At 25.3% G+C, this 5,474-nt stretch overlaps 1 non-coding gene across 1 annotated transcript; it reads right to left on the bottom strand.

Annotated features, from left to right (window-relative positions):
• Positions 1 to 1,884: 1,884 nt before the first annotated feature.
• Positions 1,885 to 1,985, bottom strand: Trnay-gua (transfer RNA tyrosine (anticodon GUA)). The gene is made up of 2 exons: positions 1,949 to 1,985; positions 1,885 to 1,920 (listed from the first exon to the last, which is right to left on the bottom strand). It is a non-coding gene; the product is annotated as a tRNA-Tyr (tRNA).
• Positions 1,986 to 5,474: the final 3,489 nt, after the last annotated feature.

The following is a 5,474-nucleotide window of genomic DNA, read 5'->3' as shown; positions in this document are numbered from 1 at the left end:
TAAATTAACAAATTTCTTCCACAAATTTTTTTTCGATTTAAAACTTTATTTTTAAAAGGATTCCAAACGTTTGTGTTTTGGTTGATTCGTTTTTTTTTGTTTCATTATTTTTTTTTGCAAAAGGGTTCAAGATTTTCTTAGTAACACAATTACCAAAATATACAAACAAAATGAAGAAAAACGAAAAATCAAATTACCAGAAGAGAAGAAGAAAACAAATAAATTTAAAACTAAAAAGCAAAAGCGCTAAAATGGAACCACAACAAAAACAAAAAAAAAAGAAAGAAAAAGAAAATACTGCTTATGGTCTTTTCGTGGAAATTTAATAAAAAGGAAAAATAAAAGGAATAAATACCAAAAAAAAAGAAAGAACGCACAAAAGAACTATTTAATTGTGTGAGAGCTGAAAGTAAAGAGAAATTCTTTGTGGAAAAAATTAACCATTAAATAATCGTCGTTGTTACCATGTACACTGCTTTGTTTCAAAATTAATTGTGATAAAGTTTTTAAACACTTTAAAATAAAAAAATGTTGAAAGAAAAATTTAAAAAACAACAACAATATGGCGAATAGACGATTTTACATAAATTTTCCAGTAATTTTTTTTGATTACTTATAAAAAAACTAAAAATTACACAAAAAAAAAAGAGGTAAGTGCAGAAATGAAAGAGGGTCAAAGATTATTCTTAACTTAAACAAAGTGAAATTTAAAAAGTGTTTTAATGATAATGACTTTTTTTTGTTTTGTTGTTTTCCGTTTTGGAACGCATCCCAAAAGGATTTTTTTTCTTTGGGTTCATTTTCTTAACAGCTATTCGACGACAGGTTTCATTGGTCCGTTTCTTTAATATTAATTTTAATTTTTCTCATATACATCTCCACATGTATAAATTCTTAAATAGGCACTTAAAAACGTCTTGTTTGGAATGAAATGAAAAAAAATATTTTTATGTCTAAATTTTCTGTTCTTTCTAGGTAGATAATCCTTATTTTGATTTTTCATAGAAAATATAATTAGAATCAAAAACTCAATTTATTTTTAAAATTTTAATTGATTTTAAAATAAGTTAAAAATTTTTAAAGAGAATTTGGAAATTTTATTGTGCACGGCAGTATTTGGAGCTATTCGTATGTAGGATTTGCTACTGAAAATTTCTGTGTTATTCTGTGTTTGATATCGGTGAATACTTGCATATAAGTTTGAAATTTTTCGTGTCAAGTAAAAGTTGAGAAAGATAAACCCTTTGTTTAATTCATTTTCATAATTTCTGTTATTTCTTATGAGGAATTTGGATGTTTCATTAATATTGGTAGCTTCTATATTGTAAAAACAGCATTAAGTTAGGTAAGGTATCGCCTTTCATATTGTTCATATTGAAATTTTGACGAAATATTTTAATTGCAGTGGATAACGCAGAGAACATTTTGAAACAAAATCATCAGTGATTTTTATAAAACTTCAGAATGCAGTATTAATGCATTTGACTTATTTTATATTTTCTGCTATAAAAAACTTATTTTTAATTAAAACTTATTTATAAATTTTAACAAAATTGGTAAGTTTTGAGGCAAGGTTTCAAACGTTAAAAATTATGTTTCAATTGTCAAAATATATTGTTATGTCAGAACAAATGATTATGACAATTGAATTTTTTAAAATTCATTCATATGCTGTCGGTTAACGTTTGATTTTTTCTACAATTTATAAGCCAGAGTTGATTTTATTTGATTGAAAATTTCGTATACCATAATTTTCGTATTGAAATTGAAAATTTTCAAATTACAAAATGAATTTTAATTAATGTTACTTCTATTAAATCGTGCTTAAAAAATTTAAAATTTAAAATTCATTCCAAAAGTTTAAAAAAAAAAAAAAGAAAATTTTCCTTCGAGCCGGATTTGAACCAGCGACCTATGGATTTCTGCGCTATTATTTTATATGTACTTTCTACAGTCCACCGCTCTACCAACTGAGCTATCGAAGGTTATAAAATATTACTGAAAATTTTTGAATATAAGAGGTTGTTTGTTTCAATATAAAAACGTTGATTACATAATTTTTAAGCTTTGCTGTTATTTTTGTTTTTATATCAAAAATGTTGTTATCATTAACTTTGACTTTATTCACCTGTAATTAAAGCAAAGTGAATGAAGAGGAATATGAAATTAATGTTGTTGTTAGTGTTGTTTTGAAAGTGACTGCGTATGTAGGTTCGTTCATAAGAGGAAAAAAATTTTATTAAAAAAGTTTTTTTTTTTTTTGGGTTTTTGATTTTAAAGCGTGATTTTAGTTAATGTTTACAACGTGAGCGATTTTAATTTAAAGCATTCATTATCCGGGAACTATGTGTATATAAAAAGCATATTTTTATTTTTAAATAAAAATAAACAGAATGTTATAAAAAATTGCTTTACCATAGTGGTAACATAATACATAAAGTGAAGAGTTATATAAGATGTTGAAATAGATGAAAAATTTCGTGCTATTTTGAGAAATTTTGAGATTATCACGGAAAACATCCGTGGGTGTATTTAGTACTTACAAATTGTGAAAAGTACTGTTGTATTAATATTATTGCTATATTGATCCATCCGAGTATTTAGATCTCACAATTTTTGTTGGGATGTTGGGATAGGATGTTAACTATGTTACAAATCAAATTGATTACATATTTAAGTTTACATTTTTGTATGTAAGAGTAACTTTTACTATTAAAAACATGGCAGTATATTGTTTTACAATTAAATTTTCCTTTGGTTACTTTATTCTTTAAATTTTTAGAATTTTTTTAAGTGCGAATTTATCAAACTGCTGTGTACGCTTTTTCTGGTTTTTTAATAAAAGCATTTTAATAAATATTTTTTCATTTGCAAACTTTCACATCCCACATTCCTTTGTTCGTATACCCTTTAAATATAATTATTATTAAAATTTCAATATTTTGCTTTAAGTTTAAATGATGTTTCGCCATTATGTCATTATTCAATATAAAATTTTTATACTGCTCAAGGCGATTATTTATAATTTCTGTAATTATAAATTGGTTTTCCTGTTACTTTGTGAGTTCAATAATAAAATATGTTATTACGGTTTCAATATAAAATTCAATTTACCTATACATAATTTCCTCGTTGGATTTTTAATTAAATGAACTTTACATTCAATTTCATATACCAAAAAATGGTTGTATGAATAATTGGAAATATTTACAAAATTCTTATGCAGGCGTATACGCATGGCTTATATATTTACTTACAATGGTTATGAGTAACATATCCTCGAAAGTAATATAACCCACTGTAGCTTGCAAAAATTTAGCATATGTAGCGTATATTTAAAGTATCAAAATGAGAAAATGTGTAAAGATTTATTTTTGCAAAGAGGAAATATGAAATTTTAACATTTTTACAAATTTTTTGATTAAATAAATATTTTCTATCTTTAAATTCATGTACTCATATTTTTTGTAAAAAAATTACCTTTACTGATTCAGAATTTTTTTCCAATTTAAAATAAACACGTTTTCAACTTCATTTTAATTATCGTTAGAGATCTCTGCACTAAATTTTAATTAATTTTGCTTTTTATTTAATATGTAAATTTTTCCCCAATAATTTTCACAATTTTTTTAGTGCTTATCATCATTGCAATAAAAAATTGCTTCCTTGTCAAATAAAAAATAAGTAACAAAGGTAAAATATTAAATGAAAGCAGTCATAATTAATTTGAATATTTTAAAGGTATTCATATTATTCACATTTTGTACAATAAGCAACTCCCGTGTCAGTTGTTCTGTTGTGGACATTTTTCTATAGGGATTGTACCTAGTTCAGTGCATTGAAATTCTGCCTTGAAGTGCTGTGAACTGAAATAGATATCATGTCAACATAGCAGCCACAATAATTATAATTTGATATTATTTTTATTTTAAATTTATAAAGATATTTAAAATAATAGGAATTGGTAAATTTTTATTTAAGTAAATTTTAACAGTTTTCAAAATTAAATAGTATTTAAGTGTTGCCGTTCGATATAGGTTGACGGAGATTTTTAGAGTATTCGTTTATTATATTGAGTTAATAATATCGGTTTGTGTACACGATAATGACTCCGCCAAGAGGAAACATACAAAAGAGAATTGCATAGGTACTATCAATTAGTGTTTAGATTATATCACGCTAACAAAATTCTCACGGCATGATGCCAATAGAAGATTCGTATTAAACATATAAATTGTATAACTGTTCAACTCCATGTTCTACTGATATCTAAAAATCTGAAAGAATATCGAAAAAATCTTAGAGTATTTTTTCCTAGTTCCAAAATGCAGAAATTTAATATGTAAGCTAGTATTATTATTACTACTATTAGTACAAAAAAAAAATCTAAAATTTGATATTTTTCCGCACCAAGCGGAACGGAATTTTATATGAAATTTTCAAAATTTGAATATTTACGAAAATATATGGCGGCCCTTATTATAAATCATAAGTAGCCAACCCACGCGTTTGGATTTGTGTTGTGCCATTTGTGAAGTTAGGATGTGAGCAGTTAGGGTGTGTTTCGACACTGCAAATTATATGATCTCGTCTCGACAATATTTTATATGAATTTTGGTTGGATAATATTTTCTAACGTGAAATGTCAAATAACAAAAATTGAAGAACTTTTCTGATTGCATAATTTTCCAATGTGCCAATATTTCAACATTCAACGAACATTTGATAACATATTATTAATATATTAAAAAAATTAATTCTTAAAATAATATTGCTATTCAAGTAGTATGTAAAAAATAATATATAGTTATAATATACATAACTGTTATACATAATTAGCATATTTTTGCGCATTTAATTAATATTTGGTTATTTTATGTTATAAATTTTTGAATAAACAATTAATAAGAGTGTTATCTGAATTGCTTTAAACACCTAAATAGTAAACAATATTTATATATGTATATAATGTAGATATATATACATAACAATATATAAATAAAACATATATATAACAATATATATAAGACATATATATAACAAGTAAAAACGTTTCAGTCGGTATAAACCGATTGAATTATACCCTGCACCTTTCGTTATTGTGTAGCAATTACTCGAACCTGTGAGATCATTCTATAGAAACTTCACGGACATGTCTGACCTATCATTGGACATCCGACTGCCAAGTTTCATCAATCTGACCTTATAATTTTTCAAAATATTTAAAATTAGCTTTTGGAGTTGTATGGTAAGTACCTAAACCTGTCAAGCAATTTCATCAAAACTTCACAAATATATCTGATCTATAATCGGACACACAACTGCCAAGTTTCATGAATCTGACTTTATTATTTTTCCAAATATTAAGAATAAGCTTTTAGACTTGTATGGGATCTACTCGAACCTGTTAAGCAATTCCACCACAACTTCAGAAATATGTCTGACCCATAATTGGACACATGACTGCCAAGTTT

The sequence above is a fragment of the Condylostylus longicornis genome, unplaced genomic scaffold (assembly GCF_029603195.1).
Source record: "Condylostylus longicornis isolate FDR11 unplaced genomic scaffold, ASM2960319v2 ptg000135l, whole genome shotgun sequence".
Classification (NCBI taxonomy): Eukaryota; Metazoa; Arthropoda; class Insecta; order Diptera; family Dolichopodidae; genus Condylostylus; species Condylostylus longicornis.
Note: the sequence above shows the minus strand (reverse complement) of the source record. Positions and strands in the feature narration are given on the sequence as shown.